The 21,704-nt window shown below is 37.1% G+C and overlaps 1 long non-coding RNA gene across 1 annotated transcript in view; it reads right to left on the bottom strand.

The window, feature by feature from the left end:
* LOC121828348 (uncharacterized) overlaps nt 1-21,704 on the bottom strand; it is a 53,623-nt gene that overhangs the window by 21,058 nt on the left and 10,861 nt on the right. The window contains exons 4-5 of the long non-coding RNA XR_013049617.1: nt 20,747-20,827; nt 1,612-1,712 (exon numbers count right to left, since the gene is read on the bottom strand). This is a non-coding gene — a long non-coding RNA (uncharacterized LOC121828348). The remainder of the gene's footprint in view (nt 1-1,611; nt 1,713-20,746; nt 20,828-21,704) is intronic.

The following is a 21,704-nucleotide window of genomic DNA, read 5'->3' as shown; positions in this document are numbered from 1 at the left end:
TTCTTGTTAGTTTACCTTCCATGCACTCTTCTACAGGAATTCTTATGCAGAAAGAATATGATATCTTAGAATGGATATTTTTACCACAGAAACAGAGTAAAAAAATTAAAGACCTATGTAGAAAAGTTGTCTGAATTGATTCTGAAAGGAAAATTAGGACTCTGTCAATTAGCAGGAATAGTCCCAGGAGAAATCATGGTACCTTTTACTAATGCTGAAATTTCTTCATTATGGCAAAAAATGAACATTGACAAAGAGCTTGCAGTAATTTTGGAGAAGAGATTAGCAACAAGTATCCCCAAAGCAAGAGACTTCACTTTATAAAGAGAACTAATTGGATCCTTCCTTACATTGTATGGGGAATGTCAATTTTTGGATACCCTACATTTTGTACTGATGCAAACAAATCAGGAAAGGCAGGATATAAGTCACAAAACTTAAGTAACATGGCTCAAAACCCTTATGATTCTCTTCAAAAATCAGAATTATATGCTATTCTCATGGTATTGTTAGATTTTCTAGAACCTCTTTATATAGTTACTGATTCTCAATATTCAGAAAGAATTGTTTTATGTATTGAAAGTGCTGAACTTATTCCAGATTAATGAGAATTAACTTTGTTATTTATTTAGTTATAAGAAATAATCAGAAATAGAAATCATCTCTTGTATATAACACATATCAGATCCCGTATGGGTCTACCAGGCCCTTAAGCACAAGGTAATGATGAAATTGATCAGCTATTGGTAGGAAATGTACTAAAACCCTCAGAATGTCATAAGAAACACCATGTTAATAGCAAGGATTTGAAGAAAGATTTTTCTAACACTTGGCAACAAGCCAAGGAAATTAAAAGGGAATGTCCTACTTGTTCTTTGTATAACCAAACTCTACTACCTACAGGAAGTAAGAAATAAAATTTAGCAAATGGATGTGTTTTATTTTACAGAGTTTGGAAAATTAAAATATGTATACTATACCATAGATACATATTTGGGATTTTATTGGGCATCTGCTTTGAATTCTGAAAAAGCTGATTCTTGTAATTACACATTTATTAGAAGCCATGGCCATCATGTGGATACCTGTACAAATTAAGACTGACAATGTTCCAGCATACGTCTCTAGTAAAATGAAACTTTTTTTTGCATATTCCAGGTACACCATACAATTCTAAAGGGCAAGCACTTAAATTGCACTTTGTAAGAAATGTTTAATAAACAGAGAGGGATAATGAAGACCCCTAGAGAGAGACTACAAAATGCTTTATTAACTTTAAAATTTTAAAATGATGAGAAAGGAATGACAGCTGCAGAAAGACATTGAATAATAGAAAAAAAACCCTGCTGAATTAAATCAGCCTATATACTTTAAAGATATGTTGACCTCAAAATGAAAACCAAGATATGTGTTATGTGGGGAAGAGATTTTGCTTTTGTTTCCACAGGAGAAGAAAAGCTACAGATACCATCAAAATTGATAAAGATTAGATTTTAACAGGAGAGACCTCTTGATTAGAAGAGGTGATAGTTCATCAAACAGCATTGCCATTCAATCTAAACTAACTTATAAGACTATCAAATGTCTATCACTTGATCAGCTATAACCTACCAAAAAAGAATCTTCCCAAAGTTAGGGTTGGTGCAGGGTTTTCTTTTTGGCTTTGCAGGAGAATGGAGGCATCTGACTGAATCCAAGGACTCTCAAGACCACTGGACAAATGAGACATTTGAAGAAAAAGCATGAATCATCCTGAGAAAATGTTCTGAGAAAAAGAGCAAATTGTCCTACTGGCATAGCACATTTCCAACAAGATAAAATTTCATAAATTGGCCGGGCGGTGGTGGCGCATGCCTTTAATCCCAGCACTCGGGAGGCAGAGCCAGGCGGATCTCTGTGAGTTCGAGGCCAGCCTGGGCTACCAAGTGAGTTCCAGGAAAGGCGCAAAGCTACACAGAGAAACCCTGTCTCGAAAAACCAAAAAAAAAAAAAAAAAAAAAAAATTCATAAATCTTCCCAAATGTTTGTTTCTGTTCTTCTATACATACGTATAAGGCAATTGGTCTTTTTGTAGTCTCAGTTCAATTACAAATTAAAGCTGGCTTTGTAGCTGGAGTATGGCTCTCTCCTTCTCTAAACCCAACTATGCTTGTTACAGAAAAATCTAAAATCTCTGTCTCATGTCAGAGGAGTAACCTGGTATGGGACAGAAGAAAAATTAAAATTAAGTGACTATTTTATTTCACTAATCTTATAATTCTTTGGTTTTATTTTGAGTCTTTAGTACTTTTTTAAGGTATAAATACTATCTCAACATTTATAAGATTAACACACACACATATTTATTATATTTATACTTTATGTTGTGATATTAATAGTCATATAGAGTACTAACTAACTCTAGAAATGCTTCATCTAGTATTCTGTACATAATTGTAGGCTTGAGTCTGAGTCAGGTAACTAGGAATTAAGTTTGTTTGCTTCAGAAGTACTTAATAAATTATTATCCTTTAACCTTTCCAAGATCTGCTGCATATGACATTTAAAATGTTGATCAGTGAACTGTGACCATTCCCAACAGGGCCTTTTTGACATTTCCAAAAAGATGATGTGACCCCACAACAAGGATTCCACCTGGATTGTGGTAATGTCACTAAGGTGATAAACTACCACCCAAACATCAGTTTTGGACTACAAACTGCTAAGGACAATCTCAAGGTGACTGACAGAGATGGTTCAGCCTCATTCACTACTCCATCCAGAACTTCAAATAAGCTTTATACTTTCTCATTACACAGAGACTGACAAAAAAAAATGATACAGCTAGCTCTCTCAGGACTTGACCATTATCTCAATGTTCTCAGGGTCCCCAGAGATGTTGCTGTCCCCCAGAAAACATGAAGGAATCTAGAAAACATGATGCCTATATCCCAAGAGGTGGGATGAGTGGTTTTTGGTCATTAAATGGGTTATGGGTATTTTTCATTGTTTAGGGGGGTTGTTTATAAGTTGCTATTGGCAATGGTCAGAAAAAAGGAATCTTATTCTGAAAAGAAAAAGGGAGAATATAGAAACGATAAAAGGGTAAATTAGTGAATCAATTTTTAAACTGAAAAAACAACTACTAGTCTTAAATATTTTACTTTGGTATGAATTCTGTATATTGATACAAATTTAAGATTATTTTTGTAGTACTGTATATATGTTTCTACTCTTATTAAGATATTTTGTATATTAAAACAAATTTGAGGTTATTTTTGTTACAACATTCTGTTCACATATTTCTATTCTTGTTTAAGATATTGTACCTATGCAGCTCATTTAACAATGTAATGTACATTTCTAGTCCTTGAAAGTTATTATTACAAACTATTTAGGCTAAAAATGAAATGCAGGTTAGTAGTTACTCCCCTATAGCAATCAAACTTGTAGTCACATTAGGTATGTTTTCAGGGTCATAAAGAGATGTATTTTAGATAGATTGATGGATTTGAAAGGCCTAAAGAATATGACATGTAAGACGTTTTAATAACATAAGTCTTTTCTTGACAAAGAGATATGTCTGCTCCTGATAGTACCAGTTTACTTCAGAGTTTGCTTTCAATGTGGCAAAACTAGTCATTTGGAAAAAACAAAAACAAAAACAAAACAAAAAAACAAAAAAGAAACAAAACAAAACAAAAACCTGCTTTTGTCTTGACGGCTGACAGAATACTGTACAAACTAGACGAGCAGGACACAAAGAAAAAAGACTGTTGAATTCTGCTGTGATAAGGCGGAACAGTCCTTCAAAGTTCCTACTTCACAGAAATGTCTGTCAGATATTCTAGGCCTGTAGGCTGAGGATGGATGCCCAACATTGCAGAGGAACCTTAGGATGACTGTCTAGGCAACCAGATGTCTGTCATTTCTTAGTTTGGGAAGTTGCTTGCTCTGTATTTCCTGTTTACTCAGGTAATATTATAATCCTCCTCAGGTCTTTGATGGGGTTGAAGACTAGGGAGTTAAAGTTTTCCTTAGTCATGATAAAAAGTAAATTATATACAAAACTTTGAACTCACCAAGATAGGATAAATAATGGAGTATTTTCTCTGAATTTGCCACATGCAAATGGACTGGACATTGAGTAAATTCTTACCTGATAATTGTTCTTATTGTATATAGTGTTTCTTTGTCAGAGTTAAAACATTCCCTTTTTATTTAGACAAAAGGGGGAAATAATATATGATATTTTGATTACATTCTAATGCTCATAAGACTATCAATAAAATTTGCTTTGAATCAGAGCATGGAGCCAGCTATTAGCTGACCAAAATTATCTATTGAGATTTTGAAGGCCTGAGGACAGATAAAGAGACAGGAAATAGTAGGTCATGGCTTAAAGAGAGTCTTGGCCCTTTTGGATGGAGGAATGAAAGAGATAGGAAGTCACTGGCAGTTTTTCTGCCACTTCTCTAGTTATTCAGATTCTTATTCCATCATCTGCCTCCTGAGTTTTTCTTGATAAAGAATAGTTAGATAAATGCATCACAAGGGCAATAACTTGTTACTTTGAAGCCCCAAAGTTCTTCCTGATGAATAATTCATATTGCAGTATATCAGAAATGGCACTTGAATTTTCATTTAATAACCCATGTCTTCTAGAGGAATTATTGTCCACCCAAGCAGAGTACCTCCACATAAATAGGTTATTTTTATTTATTTTTAACTTTTTTTTTAAAAAATAGAAGTGACATTACATAATTCCCCTTCCTTGTCTACATCTAGCCCCTCCAGGCTACCATTCCTTGATCCTCTGCTATGCCTCTCCTTTCAAGGTGAAAGCTTCCTTTTCTTTGATTATATGCTATATATATACATACATATACATATATATGTATATACATACACACACATATATATGTATCTATATATACACACACACATATATACATATGCAACCTGATAAATCTGATTCTGTTATTTATGTGTTTTTGGTTTCAAGGCTGACCAGTCTATCTAGAACATCCAGTAGATAGCTCATCCTGAAGAGAGGCTAATGCTCCTTTTCCTAATTGCCAATATTTACCTGTATTCTTTGTCTAGGGACAGACCCTCAAAACTTCCCCCACAAACATTGACATGCACATTGGCATTGCTGTTTTCTTTTCTTGTTTAAGTAGCAATTCCCAGGAGATGCTACTTCACAGCAGACCCCTTCATATTCTGGCTCTTACAATCTTTCTGCACCCTCTTCTGTGATGTTCCATAGATGCAGGAACAGTGATATAGATATGTATTCCTTTGGGGCTGGACATCCTATGATTCATTGATCTCTACATTGTGTCCAATTGTGCTTTTCTATGATGGTATTCATTTGTTTTAAAAAGAAGCTTCTCTAATGAGGGGTGGTGGTTACATTTGTCTGTGAATATAATGGCTGACAATGTTCCTCATAAGAAAGATTACAAAACCTTGGTACCAGAAATGAAAATATACCTTTAAAGGGCTGGTCAGTTCAGTCCAAATGATTCCCAAAACAATATAGATTACCTATGTATCTTTTGGTTGCTTCTCAGAAATTGGGAGTGAGAGCATATTGCTGAACACACTTATGAAGCGCAGCTCTGATGACTCAAGCTGCATCTCAAATAAAAGCCTTTTCCCCGTGGTCTAGCTTCCATAGTTCCAGCAAACACTATGTAAGCTGCCAAGGAAGTGAAACATTTAAACAGCTCTATCCAGCTGCAATACCTATAAACAACAGCAATTACCAGCATGGCAAGATATACAGAAAAGTGCAAGAAATGACATTCACATACATTAGTGGCAACCAACAGCTTTCTACTTGGGCTTAATGCCTACCCATACAACAAGAAAGAAATCATACTTGGTACTGGGAACCTTACCAGCTTTGATATATTCATGAAGTCATGGACCATGGACCTTAGAAAAGAATCTACTACCACAACTTTGCTAAACCAGAATGATTCCTTATTGTATTCTAAAGACAATCTTTTCAATAAATAATGCTAGCAAACACATATATATCGAATCAGAGAAAGTTGAAATTAGAGAAATCTTTCACCATTCACAAAAAACAATTAAAAATATATCAAAGACCTTAATTTAAAATGTAAAATGCTGAAACTACTAGAAGAAAACATAGACATACCTCTCAAGACACTGGGGTAGGTAAGAACATTCTCAACAGAACACCAACAGCTCAGGAACTAGCCCAAGTAGCAACAGATAGGACTGCATGAAATTTAAGTTTCTGCACAACAAAAGAAACTATCATTACAGCAAACAGGCATTACAGATAAGGGAGAAGAACTTTATCCCATTATATATACTTCAGATAGGGGGGCTAAGATCCAGAATTCACAAACAATTGCATAAACTAAATTCTACACAGATAAAACTTCTGTCAATAAAGAAATGGACTAATGAAATAAACAGCTTTCTGTTGGGATAATCATTTTGTACACTGTGTAAAGATATGTCTCTGGTTATCCTCACCTGCCCAAGGCACCTTTTGATTGGTTTAATAGAGAGCTACCAGTCAATAGCGAGGCAAGAGAGGATAGGCAGGACTTCCAGGGAGAAATAGGAACTCTGGGAAAGAATCAGAGGCACAGGAGATTTGCTGGCCAGATGTGGAGGAAGTTGGACATATGGTATTGAGGAGATGTAACGAGTCATGCCATAGAAAGTAGAATAACATAAATGGGTTAATTTAAGTTTTTTAGTTAGTCTCAACCCCCGCCCCCCAAAAAAAATTATTTGGGAATAAGCCTAGATAATGCCAAGCTTTCATAATAAGGGTCTCAGTGTCATTATTCAGGAGCTAGTGTTCCAAAGAAAGACTTGTTATTTTTTGGCACTTGAAGTGTTTTTAGAACAAAAGAGCCAGATAATAATGAACACAAGACAAGTATCCCAGGTGACCCAGCCTCACAGAACACCTCCATTGTCATTTTGTCAACAATCTGCATACAGCATAGTTAAAAGTGACTAGCTAAAATGGTCCATCCCCACAGTCCACCCTACCATGCCGGCCTTCAGTCATACCCTGTACTTTCCCATCTCATAGAAATTGGATGACAAATGATGCAGCTAGCTCTTCCAGCACTTGAGCATTATTCCAGTTTTCTCAGGGTCCCCTAAAGATGCCCTCATCCCCAGACAATAGGAAGTAATTTTAAGAACACAATGCCTAACAAGGATTATTGGGGTCTAGCCCCTCTATAGCCTTCTCGTGGGGTCTGTGGAAGAATTTACAGCCAGCTGATAATCCAATATTTGATGACATTTAATGAATCTACATACAGAAAACTCTTTAATCCATTCACTCTATTCTTCTGAGTCAGTTCTCTCTCTACACAGCTTCTTTTCTGCTCTTACACTTAGCTCTTTTCTTGCACAATTCTCTCTACATGTCTCTGCTGTTTCTTTTATTTGCTATCTTAATTCCCTCATCTTAGTTCGGCCCCATCTTGGTCTTTCTCATCTCATTCTTACCCATCTAGTTCTTCCATTCTCTTTTTTCTTCTCTGACCTTGCTCTGAAAATAAAACTGTCTTTTATCTCTTTGGCCCTTATCTCTCCAAGCTATCTCTGCTCACACCATTTCTAGCAGGGCAGGGGAAGTGTGCTCAGTCACTAGGCAACTTGGCTAGGCAACTTCCATCATAGCTAGATGCACCTGTATGTAGATACCATTTAGTTCTGTGTTAATTGTTAAGGGTGGATCTAAAACTAGAGATAAGACTTTGGAAAGGAGAAAGTTAAGCTTAATTCACATATCCATCATGTCTTCTCTAATTGATAGTTTGGATGCTTAAATCTGTTTTTAGAGAGTACAGAGGTATCTCTGATAAGATACTTTCATCTATTAGGGGATGGTCCTGGCCAGATGCTACCAATGACGATAATTACAGAAAGGCCTGAAATTAGGCATCCAGGCTGCATTACTGCACAGAAAGTTATCTGAATATTCTATTAATGGGGGGGGGGAATTGTGCCCAATAAATGATGGAAATGCTACAATAGCAGATGAGAAATTTGTAGCAGTAAACAGCTAATAATTAAAAGTCAATGTCACCAAGACTCCTTGAGCCTCAGCTTGGCCTCTAGAAGGCCCTTGGATTTTTCCAGGTATCAGCTTGTCATAATTAGCTGAAATTCTGCTTCATATTATTACAGCTTGCAGCAAATGCCCACATTCTTGAAAGGGGGATACATGTTTTTTGTTTATTCAGTGGTTTATGGATTTTGTTATGTTTAGGGGGGTTGGTTACAGGTTGTTATTGGTCATGGTCAGGGGGGAAACTAAACAAAGAATGTCAGATTAAGGGCTTTCTTTCTTTTTTCTTTCCTCTATCCTTCTTTCTCTCCTATATAGTGAAAAAATGGGAGATGGGGTATGAAATGAAAGAAAAGGGGAATGTTTTGTGTATTTATCCAAATTTAAGGTTGTATTTGTTACAACATACTGTATATATGTTTCTTCTTTGTTGTACCTGTACATCTCATTTAAGAATATAGTGTAAAGTTCTAGTCCTTGAAAGCTACTATTATAAACTATTTAGGATAATTAAGAAATATAAATTAAGGCTGGAGAGCTTGCTCAGGGGTTAAGAGCACTGGCTGCTCTTCCAGGGGACCCAGGTTCAATTTTTAGCAAGCACATCTATAATGACATCTGGTACCCTCTTCTGAAGTGCAGAAACACATCTAGGCAGAACACTGTATACAAAATCAATCAATCAATCTTAAAAAAAGAAATGCAGGTTAGTAGTTAGTTACCTATAACAATCAAACTTGTGGTCATGTTACATGTTAGGTATGTTTTTGAGGTTAAACAGAAATATATTTTAGATTGATAGTCTTTAAACACTTCATAGAGCTACAAAATATGTCATTTAAAATCTTTTAATAACATAAATCTTTTCAGAACAGTGAGACACGTCTTCTCCTGGCAGCACAAATCCACTTCAAAGAAGATGATGGAGATCGAAGAACTTCCACATGGAATTTGTTTTAAATGTAGCAAAGCTAGCCACCAGGCAAGAAACTGCCCTTGCCTCAACTACTGAAAGTATGCTACCAAAATTGGACAATCAGGACACAAAGGAAGTCTACTGCTGAACTTTGCCTTGACAAGGTAGGCCAGTCCATCAAAGTTCTTGCTTTATAAAAAAGTCTGTCAGATATTCTGAGCCTGTAGGCTGAAGATGGATGCTTGCACATTGCAGAAAGACCTTGAGTGACTGTCTATGCAGCAAGCTGTCATCTCTATAGTTTTGGAAGTTGCTTGGTCTTCACTTCCTGTTACTCAGGTAATATCTATCCTTCTCAGGTCTCTGATGGGGTTGAAGACTAGATAATTATAGTTATACTGTTTTCTTTGTTACCAAATTCAAAAAAGAAACTCACAATAGAGCTGTAAAGTTTATAAAGTTTAAGAGACTTAAAAAGTTAAATAGGTATAAAACTTCAGATTTACCAAGATAGGATAGACAACAAAGTACTTATTCCAAAGTTACCAAATACAAATGGACTGGACATTGTGAATGTAATTATTACCTGACAATTGTTCTTGTTGCATAGAGTTTATTATGTTAGAAAAAAAAGCCTCTTCTTTGCCCTGGAGGAGGTGAGAATGGGGGGTAGGCTGGGGGGAAGGGGAGGGGGCAGGAAGGGGGAGAACAAGGGAATCTGTGGCTGTTATGTAGAACTAAATGGTATTGTAAAATAAAATAAAAGGAAAAAAAAAAGAAAAGAAAAAGAGCCTCTTATTGAACTAAAATGGTGAATGCTAGAATAATCTTTTTGTACACTCTTTGAAGGTGTGTCTCTGTTTAACTTCACCTGTCTAAGACACCTTCTGAATGGTTTAATAAAAAGCTGAACAGCCTATAGCTAGGCAAGAGAAGATAGACAGGACTTCCAGGAAGAGATAGGAACTCTGGGAAAGAATCAGAGGTGCAGGAGATTCACTAGCCAGACACAGAGGATGTTGGATGTCCGAGCTACCTTGTCAGGTTAATATAAAAGGGTTAATTTAAGATTTATGAGTTAGTTGGGAACAAGCCTATTCTAAGGCCAAGATTTCATAATTATTAGCTCCAAATTTAAACCAACTGAGCTAACCAGCTAGCTAAGATTTCTTAATTAATAAGAAGTCTCTCTGTTATTATTCAGGAACTGGTGGTCCAAAGAAAGACCTGCTACAGTTTTCAAAAGAATTGCAAATATATAAAACTATTTTTAAGGGTTCAATATCTCTAGTCTTCAGGAAAATATAAATCAAAACTACTACTTTGAGATAATACTTCAACTCATTACAGAACTATCATTAAGAAATTAACAACAAAAGTTGCTGAGAATGTGGGGAAAGAGAACTTATTCACTTGATGGGAGTGCAAATTAATGCAGTCACTATGGGAATACATTTGGAGATTCCTCTAAAAATTGAAACTAAAACTGACGTATGGTACAGCTATTCCCTTCATGGAAATATACCCAGAAGACTCAATATCCTATCATGGAGATATTTGTACATCCATATTTACTGCTACCAGATTCACTAAATGGAACCAGTCTAGCTGTCGAACCACAGACAAATGGGTATTGAAAATATAGAACATTTACAAAATGAAATATTATTCATCTGTAAAGAAAAATCATGAAACTTGCAGGAACATGGGTCCATGTAGAATGTATAATACTAAGCAAAGATCACCCATATACAGAAAGTAAAACCTACATGATAAGTGCCTGTGATTATTTAGTGGGCAAAAGTCACCCAATATGGCCACCAGGAATGAAAGCAGGCTTGGGGTGGAGGGACCACAGCAAGACTGAGGCTGCAACAATTTTATTGAGAGCAGTTAGAATTTTTATACCTTTATCAGGAACAGAATATAATGGCAATTGCCAGGATCAATACAATTGTCATTGCTAGGATACAATGACATTTGCAAGCTATACAGGATTTGTGAGATTAACATCTATGACCAATTGTCCTGTCAAGCTTCCATGCTTCCTTGACTACTAAGCGAACAAACAGAGAAACACAAAATGGCCGGAACACTTCACTGCCTGAGGGACTGCATTGGTCTCTCAGGAACTGGAATGCACACTGTGTCTTAGGAGCCATGGGCTCTAACCTGAAAAACCTCTAATGCATGCCTCTCAAGGAAGCTAGGCCAAGCCAACTTCATGGTTCCCTGCACTACGTGTTCTCCCTCATGTATGGATCCTAAACTATAATATACACATCTTTACACGAAACAGCTTTAACTGTGGGTATAGTATAACATTTAAGAAAGTGTTTAGAAGGACAGAACGCAGGAAAAGGGACACATGAGCAGCTGAACAAGTACATAAAAATGCAATTGATAGGAAAAGTGTAAAATTCTCAGGAAAGCTTCATGGATGCTAAGCAACCCTTCTAATGATATGGACATTCACCAAGACCCATTCTAAATCATATGAACATTCATTAAGATATACAGAATTTGGGGAATGGGGCTAACGTTTGTTTGTGTGGTATCCCTATATAGCCATGTTATATTTTTATTTGAGAGTTCATTACAGTAAAAGCTTATTTAAAAATAAAATAAAAATTTATATGATTGTCACCATAGACTTTTCACTAAAATTTTAATTACTATTTTATTATATATCTTATTTTAATTACTGAAATTTTTGGAATACCATTACATTTTAAGCCTGAGGTAAGGGCCTTACCTGCCTCTCCCTGGCTCTGTTCCTGTAACATTCATTATGAATAAACAAGCCTACAGCATTTCACTAACCAGCTTGGTCACAGAATTTTATTTTCTTCCTAAACTATGTAGAGCTAGCATGTGGCAAAAGACATTCAGAGAAACAGTAATCTCTAAATGCCCAAGCACTTATCCCTCTGCCTTCAACATAAGGGCTCCTGGTTCCAAAGAGAAAGCAATAAGAGTCTAATAAAATAAAACTGGGATGATGGTGAATTTTAAGCCCCATCAGTTATACTCTGAAATATTTCCATAATTAGTCTGGCAGCCAGGGCAGAGCCTATTGCAATTCGATGGCCTGAGTGTGGTGCAGATGGTTTTACACTGATCTGGGACTCAGTTCCAACCTTTTTCCAAACAGAGTGTAGAGCCAGGTCTTGATTTATCATGTAAGGGTACCGGGTGAATCTAATGCTAACTGAATTAGGAGGCAATGGCTTTGATAACCATTTAGGACCTCAAAGCAGTAAAGCTCATTAGCAGGAATCTGTAGAAACACCCAGACAAAATGTAAGAAAATGAAGCAGCTTTTACCATACCCTTCCCTTTATCAGTTTCTACTGTGATGACTCTCCATCTGAAGTAGAATGTGTCAGTAGAGCTAACATCCTTATCTCACAGGACGTGATCACAGTTTCTTCTATTTTACCATTCTTTGTCTGAATGTCTGAGTTGTGACAACAGAATGTACTCTGTTACCTATATCTTCAAAGCAAGAGTTCCACTTAGATTTCTCAGATACAAACTATTATCATAATGGCATCTGAGTATCTCATTATGCCTTAATGGGAACCAGATACAGCATCTAACTTTACAGATAGAAACACGCTATGTTAGTCTCTTAAGATATTCATACATAATATACAATTCACACACCATTTTTTAAAAACCCTCTTAGGACAGAAATTATACTTTTTAACTGAAAACATAATACTAGTTCTAACAGCTAATATCTGGGAAGTCAGCACTGCTCTGATTATTATAAATCTATGAACTCATTATTATTAGCAATGCAAGTGACATTGTTATGACCCCAGGTTTAGAGCACAGGAAATTGCCTGATTGAGAGAAAAGTGGAAGGATAATCAAGTTTATTGCTTCACTAAAATGATTTCACTTTGGTGTTATTTTCTCATCATAATGTGTGACTTCTCATCATTATAACAGACTGTGAGTCTCAGTCTACTTTGTAAAGGAACCAGAGTCCTTAAAAGGCATGGGGAGGCCAGAATCAAGCAAAATATATGCTTTTATAGGTATAGTTAAAATTGTCTGTAAATATATGGAAACAAATCTTGACTGTATCTGCTTTCATTCAGACCCTCTATTTCTATAGCAGTCATGATCTGATGACTATATCTAGAATAATTTTATTTTCCTGAACCCTTTCTACATTAACTGGACTACAGAAATATCAGATTCCTCAAATACCTCATCCCTCCCTATGTACTAATGATATTGTGTCAAAATTGATAGCCCAGGTAAATTAGTCATAAATTAACCTAAAGCTCACTTGAAATATACATATATATGCACATATGTATATATGCATGTAGATGATCGATAAACAGGCAGACAGATGTTGTATTTGAAAATTAGCTTACTAACTAGTACGTTTCTATAAAGCTTTTCATAGGTTCTTAATTTTAGGCAACCTACTCATTCCTATTCTGTAGTCCTCATACCCATTTAATCTTTTAACTGTCAGTATTCTTCTTCTCTCATTTCACATGTGTTCTACTACCTTCACACAATCTTTTAAGTTGGATTATAAGATAGTAAGCTTCCATGTGGTATTTCATACCCTCTTCGTTTTGGGTTAGTTCTTACTTCCTTTCACACCCTGATTTTCCCTATACTCTAATACCCATCCATCCTCTGCTTAATATGCCTCTCCACTCCCTAGTATTTCACCTTATTTACCTATAATCTATTATTTCCCCATTTCTTAACATATTTCCTCCCTCCATAGAAGAGGCCTGTTTCTAGTCTCCAGGCCTTTATTTATGATCCAAGTAAAAGACAAAAACAAAAGATTTGTAACTAGGACTCCACATGAGGTAGAACATACAGTATTTGTCTTTCTAGGCCCAAGTTTCCGTACTCAGTATAATTGTTTTCCAGTTCTGTCAATTTACCCGCAATCTACTTTTTTCTTTATAGCTGACTAATATTTCATTGTGCAAAAGTACCACATTTTCTTTATCAATTCCTCTGTTGATGGATATCTAGGTTGATTCCATTTCTCACTAGTTTTTAACAGAGAAGCCATGAACATGGACACGCAGGTATCTCTATAATAGGGTATGTGCCCAAAAATAAAATAGATGGGACACATGCAGCCCATTTTTAGTTTATGGAGAAACTCCCAGACTGATTCCTGAAATGGCTGAACTAATTTACAGTCATCCCCACCAAACTCCCCCAAACACAAAAGAGTTCAAGTAGAGTTACCCTCCAGGTGCAGGCAGTATTGCTCCCAGAAGATATGGACTATTAAATAAAAACTTTAGTACAAGGTGTGGGGTACCTCTCTACAAATTATTTGTCAGAGGCTTTACAACAACACAGTCTATTGCCATTGCCCTTAATCACCTGCCATAACTGCATGGCAAGACCCTATTGCTCAAGACACTGCACCTTTCTTTGCATATTATAAAGACATCCTTCTCAAACCAACTCTAAACTTCTCCCCTGCTGGCTAACTTCCATAGTGTGGGGGGTGCCGTGCAGGCTACTGGGCAAGAAAATATATCAATAGTCTTATTCAACATTGGAGCCCCATGCTGCAGTATCAACCTCTCAGGCAAGATGTGCCTCTGGCTACAGTAGTGACACAGCTCTTACGGGGTAACTGACTGCTTTCTGGTGGTTTTTCAGACCTACTCCACAGGATGGACTTTTGTGCATGATACTTTAATACTAGTTGAAAAGAGGCAGCTGGGGAGATGAAAGGCCCTATGGTAGCATCAGATAGTTTTGTTTTGCTAAATGGACATGCTGTCAAATTGCCCTCTAAACATTTGTGTTTACACCCATAGACCTGGGCTGCTCTCAACCTTGGTCAGGGAAGCTCCTTTATGTAGTGGGCAGAAGTCAGTGGAGAAATGAGTGACTGGAAAAATGCTGAGAACAAGAGAGTCAGTGTTCAGCCCTAAATGGAAGATCTACACTACCCCTGGCCCCACCCAGGATGGGGAAAACCACACAAGAGGCAAGAGAATCTCTGAGCTGGAGGAGAGGAGCTGTAACATGTTATCTTCTGGATACAAAATGGTCATCACTGTCAGGAACTCACAGCAGCTGTGGTTACCTGCACAAGGCATACAAAGATGAAGTGAGCTAAAATCTAAGAATAGATGGGAAATAGGGGAGAGATAGAGTTGGGGGATGTTGACTATTTAAAGCCATTTCATAATATACATACCTATATTAAATTCTATAAAATAAAGAAAATGGTTTTTAGAGTTTAAAACACACATACACGCATGTATACATACATGCACAGGCTCATCCACAGACACAATTTCAATAAGAAAAGTTATTGTTTCTAGCTAGCTACAAAGGAGGAAGATAAACTATTTTGGGTAGAACAACAGGACAAGCATGCAGGAAGTGAGAGATTATTTCCCACAGTAAAAGTGAATAATGATAAGAACTACAGCAGCCCAGAAAGATTCTTTGGCATTAAAAATAATTCTACATTGTGCTGGCCTCTGGCAAAACAGGAAAGAAGAAAGAGGGTGGATTTAGAAAAATCCCCTCTGTGAAGGTTTTCTCAATTCTGCCTCATACTTTGACAACCTCGGGAGCTATCAATTAAAGCCAGTATCTCTAAACAAGACTGGAGGGCCAAATCGTTTGGAAGCGTTTCCGACAGCATGAGCATCTGGGCCACACCCTACGTGCTGATTTAGTGAGAGAGCAACATATCAACCCTGCCTTTGAGGAGTATGGTGGTGGTGGTGGAGGTGGTAGCAGTGTGTGTGTGTGTGTGTGTGTGTGTGTGTGTGTGTGTGTGTGTGTGTGTGTGTTTTCAGGAAGGTGCCGTGGGTAGTGACTGAAAGTATAAGCAAGGGGTTTGGAACCTGATCCCAGGCCAACATGCACTGCTTAGTTATGGGACTGCAGACAACATGACAGTTTTCCTTCACCTCTAAAATCATATAACAATAGGGGAACTTTCATCTATAGGTTTTATGGAGGCTTACATGATAGAGTAGTTTCAAACAGGGCCTTGCAGAAAGAAAGCACTATGTAAGAGTTTACTATGGTTATAATAACATAAGTAACAGATTTATTACTGAATATGCTAGTAATATTAATAGTGTGTGGACATATTCAAATGTCTGAGTGCTTTACCCAAAACCATCCAGAAAGACAGGTATCACTTTCTGAGGTAGGCCTGGGGGTTTTAGGTTACTCTGTAGTGGCCTGTGTCATGTTAGAGATCTCCCTTTCAAGCAGAAAGCATTAACAAACAGAGAGCCAGTGGAAGAGTTTATACAATGGTGACCAGGACTGCCACAGGAAAAGATGAAAACAAGGTTAGCAGACAAGCAGACTTTCTCTGCTCTCCTCACTCTTCACTGAGAGAAGTAAATTAAAAGGCAGGCACTGGAGTACACAAGCGAAATATGCATGTAGGTGTACAATAAATAGCTTTGTAGCCATCAGTGGTAGTGTATGCCTATTGCAGCAGTTGGGAGGCTAAGACAGGTAGGTTATGAGATTGAGGTGAGAATGGACTGCATGGCTAGACCATGGTTTTTGTTGTTGTCATTGTTTAAATAATAACTCAATATGATCCCACATAGGCACTCTGCAGGAAGTTCTGCTTCAGACTACATTGGGGATGAAAAAAAAAAAACTGAATAGGGTACCTGCAGTACTTGGTTGCAGTTAGTCTACCGTGGTGTTATGGTCCTAAGACTGATGGTGATTTTGTTTGAAGTACTGTGTGTTCCAGATCACTTAAACTTGTCTTATAGGAAAACAGTTGTGGTGATATTTTATTTGTACTGAAATGTTATTTTAATTTTATGTTAATAAATAAAGTTGCCCTGGGGTCAGAGCTATTAGAGCCATAGTAAGAGCGTGGTGGTTAGAAGAGCTAGGTAGATTTCTGTGTGTTCAGGGATACAGCCAGTATTGGAGACATACGCCTTTAAGACCTGGAGGGCGGTACTTACAGGCAGTGATGAGGCAGTCATGTGGTTGGGTTTACAACCAATGAGAAGGCAGAACAGAAAGATTATTTAAACAGGGACACAGGAAGTACCTCTCTCTCTCTCTCGGGGAAGCTAGGAGCACTGCAGTAGGTAAGATTTTATCTCTGAGCTCTGACCTCTCGGCTTTCTCTTTTACATTGGCTCTGTATTTCTTATTTTAATAAGACGATTGGTTACATCTACAAACAGTAATCTATTTTTTTCTTTTTTTGCAAGATTAATACTAAAGCCAACATTCCTGAAGTTTCCCAGGCAAGATGACTGAACAGAGGTACTCTGTACAGGACACTGTCACAAATAATAACAAGATCACAAAAGAAAAGCTGCCTTTTGATAAGAGTCATTGAGGGAAGACTCTAAACAATCTAGGAATTGACCAGAACTCAAACCAGAACAAAAAGTAAAAAAAAAGCAATCAACAAAAAACAAACAAACAGAAACTCAATGTCAATTCCAGATCCCCAGCCAGGAGTGTGGAAACGTATTTCAAACTGCTGGAAAAAAGTAAGGGAGAAAATGCCAACAACTGCCTGCCTGCCTTCATAGTAGCTGACCACTGTCGACTGCACAAACTTTACCTCAATTTTGGGGAACTGGCTGCTCAAAAAGAAAAAAAAATAGTGCACTCTGATTGGGCATTCTCTTACCTTCAGAACCTAGCAGCAACTACAGCCATTGCCTCAGGGGCCAGCAGCTGGTCCCTGCTACTGGCCAGAAACCTTGAGCCAGTGTGTGCATCTCAGGGCAAAGAACAGCTCCCTTAGCTTTAGCCTTAGGAACTGCACCTGCCATAGCCTCCAGCTTGTGTCCCACCCACCCTTTTTTCCTCATGGGAACTAGAAGACATCTCCTCCTAAAGCCACATCCTTGAAATGGCAGTTGTTGGTAGGAAGTCCCAGCTTCCACTTTTTGAGAGCATTCTTAGCTAGGAAAGATACTTCTTGCATCAGACATTGCAAACAGATGGTTTCTAGTGGCCTCACTCCCCAGCTCCACCAGATTTCACAGGAAAGAAAGGTTCCCTACCAAACACACAGCTTTGTGACTGGGATTACTGGAGCCCAGATACTAGCATTAGTCATAACTGCCACTTGGGAAAGTCTATAAAGCCAGCATAAGCCTAATAGCAAAACCAGATAAGAGCTCATCAGGAAAAGACAAAGAATGGCTAATATTCATCATATACTAATGCCTTCAAAAATACTAGCTATCTGAATTCAACAGCACTTTCAAGAGTTAGTAGGATGACTTGGGATTAATATGCAGACTATATAAGGAACTCAAAAACTTAAACACCAAATAATTGTATTAGCCAGATTATGACTTGGTTATAAAACCTAAATAGATACTTCTTAAAAGAAGGTAGACAGATGGCCAAGTTTAGGGTGCCTTGGACAGACAGTCTTACTAATTAGGAAAGTGTAAATCAAAACCACAGTGAGATAACATCTCACACCAGCTAGACTTGCTATCATCAAAAAGACAAAAGTCACTGACACTGGCATTGAATGTGGACAAAATGGAGCCTGAATATAGCAATGGTTTGAATAAAAAATTGCCATAGACATTATGGAAAATCACGTGGAAATCCCAGAACATCATAAAAGCTAATCTGAGCTTTGATAAGTTATGCAGCAATTCCACTATGGTGTCTCTATCTGAAAAAATGGAAAGAACTGTTGCCAAAAGGTACTCCTGAATTAGACATGAGTCACCACATTACAGTCACAGAGGGACATCTAGTCTAGTTTTCTATAACACAGATGGGTAACTATTCATCATGCTTTCTATGATGTATTTCACAACTATGGGAAGGGTTTGAATTCCCCAATTCTTAGGGTGGTTCTTGTTTGAAGAAATAGAAATACATATTACTGCATTGTGACTATCACACATTCCATTCATGTGTTGAACTACCACAATTTACCTCTTAAAGATGGCCAAAAATTATGTCTCAACAACAAAGAAAAATTAACTGTTTTTCAGTGTTAGTAACTTTGAACAAGCTGTGTAAGTACATCACTTCTGAACTGCAAACCCATTTTTGGGAAAGTAAAACTTGCAAAGAGAGACATAATATTTTTTACAAACTCAAACATTGCGAAGTAATTTCCAGCAGAAATTACAGTGATACAAAAGTGCAGTTACAATCAGACTTTGGTTGGGGTTGGGGAAAGTTAGTGAATTCTCATTGTAACCAGAGGAAGAACAAGATGGGGTGGAGGGAAGCAGGGAGGAAGAGAGAAAAGTAGAAGTGGAGAAGGGCAGGGGGATGATGGGAAAGGAGGAGCAGGAAGGGGAAGAGAAAAAAGCAGGAGAAAGGAACAGGAGGAGAATCAGGAAGAAGAGCTGAGAGAAACAGAAGCATTCACAGTTCACAAATGTTCAAACAAACAAGAAGTAGATGGACTTATAAACTGCTGAACATGTTTTTAGAGACATAAACTCGAGTATTGTCAGCTAAATGTGTTTTGTGGCCTCACTGACCTTTCTGTAAAAATATTAAGGAATTGTGTTACCAGCAAATTATTAAAGTGGAGAAATAGTGTACACTGTAGCAATAACATTTTAACTATCTCTTATAAATAAAACAACAGTTCAGATTTTAATTAGGAAAGGTTAATACCAAATATGTTGCAAAGGAAAACATTTTTTCAATTATTTTCTTAAGAAAGAAGAAGATACAATGTGTTAGAATTGAAGAGTCTGTCAGAGGGAAGATGCATGAAAACATAACCTTCTTTGGTTCATCCTTTGCAACACTTTTATCACATCCTAAGTTGTCTCAACCTGTGATATTAGCCTTTCTCATTTGCCATCATGAATGCCCACACTTTGTTCTCACACTCTGCTCTGTTTACTTCAGCTTCCAAATAACTTCTTTCTGCCTAAGTGTATTTGAAATTTCACCTTTATCACCTCTGTGAGTAACCTCCCTTGTCAATTTCCTTTTGTGTTTTCCTTCCTTAGATGTTTCCACCAAACATCAATTGTTAGGAGCTGGAGAGATAACTCAGTCGTGAATAGTGCTTCCCACTCTTGCAGAGGACCTAAGTACAGTTTCTAGCACCCACATAAGGTGACTCATAATTACCTATAACTCAAGCTCCTGAGGATCCAATGCGCTCTTCTGGCCCAGTCATTACATACACACATTTACATACACTCACACAGACAGAAGCATAGATACACAAATATATAATAAAATGTATCTTCACAAAAATATAGTGCTCATTTAATAATTTTGGTTTGCAGGAACAAGACTTGCTCAAGGAATCTAGGGAAAATAAGTTTTGTTCATAAATGGAATTCTGTGGTGAACATGTATAATAGGCTGCTATGTATGCAGAAAGGTCATGCGTGGACACAGATAGGAATACATTTTCTCATTTGCAAGCTTCCAATTTTCTCATAACCTCTTGATGACACCCTTATTATGCAAACAAAGCCACAGCTCCTTGTTTCTTTTCTGTAAATGGTCTTCTTACACTCACTTTCTCTGAGATGTTTAGATGTCACTATGGCACTGGACCATATTATAATATTTTCCATAATGTTCATACTGTATTCAAGAGGTCACAACTAGAAATTGGAGTCATATTTTCTTCTACTTTAGAGACAAAGGTGAAAAACATTTTTGGTTTTAAAATAAAACTTGCTTAAAATTAGAGTAGAACATGAATATCTCAGGAAGACAAATGCTTCTTTCTGTGGACTGATGAGTGGAAGAGTACTTACAAGATGTATGTGAGACTGCTGTGGTCCTCACAGTACAGTGGTTATTACCTCAGCATTGCCTCTGCACTAGGACAAAGGAAGCTGTAAAAGAAAAGAGGACACAGGCATGTATTCTCATCACTAGGGAAGCACAAGGAGGAGGATCATGAGTTCGAAACCAACCCTAGTTGTAGATCAAGATCCATACTCTAAAGGGGATTTAAAAAAAGGAGGAAGAGGAAACTTTAAGAATTTTATTTAACATGGGCAATTTAAAAAATGCAGGAGGCACGACCATCCCATATTACTACAGAGCTACACTAATAAAATAAGTGTGGTAGTGGCATAAAAACAGACCCATTTATCAATGTAATAGAATGGAGGGCCCACAAATAAAGCACATTCTTATGACCACCCACATTTCAATAATTTTTACATAGCTATCAGAAAGTTTAAATGGCCTAGTGTTAGTGATACAAAGTCTAAATGTCTCATACTTGAATACATCTTACTACATTGCTTCCTCACTCTTTTCTTTACATACTTAAGCTGGAGTATGTGGATTACATTTATGTGAGTAAATCTGAACCGAGTTCCAGTGACATTCTCCCACAAATAAGCAGATAATGTACACATTAATGCATACAAGGATTGGGGGCATTAAGCCAGACACTTCATTTGAAAAAACTTAATTGTACAGTGCCCACACGTGGAGACACATGAAGTTATTAACCACAGTATAGATTAAAAAGAGAAGTTTTATATGTGTACATACATATACATACATAAACACTATGAATATGTAATAATTATAGAAGAAAGAATCATGAATTTGAGAATGAATGGTCTAGGACAGAGAAGAAGTAAATGGAGAAGAAGGAGGGGTGGAAATGACATTAATCTGGTGTTCATCTATGAAATTCCCAAAGGCCAATAGAAAATTTAAATAAAAAAAATAGAGGTTTTTGTTTGGTCATTT

Source organism: Peromyscus maniculatus, chromosome 3, assembly GCF_049852395.1.
Source record: "Peromyscus maniculatus bairdii isolate BWxNUB_F1_BW_parent chromosome 3, HU_Pman_BW_mat_3.1, whole genome shotgun sequence".
Taxonomy (NCBI): domain Eukaryota; kingdom Metazoa; phylum Chordata; class Mammalia; order Rodentia; family Cricetidae; genus Peromyscus; species Peromyscus maniculatus.
The sequence above is the reverse complement of the archived record's forward strand: the minus strand, read 5'-3'. Positions and strand labels throughout refer to the sequence as shown.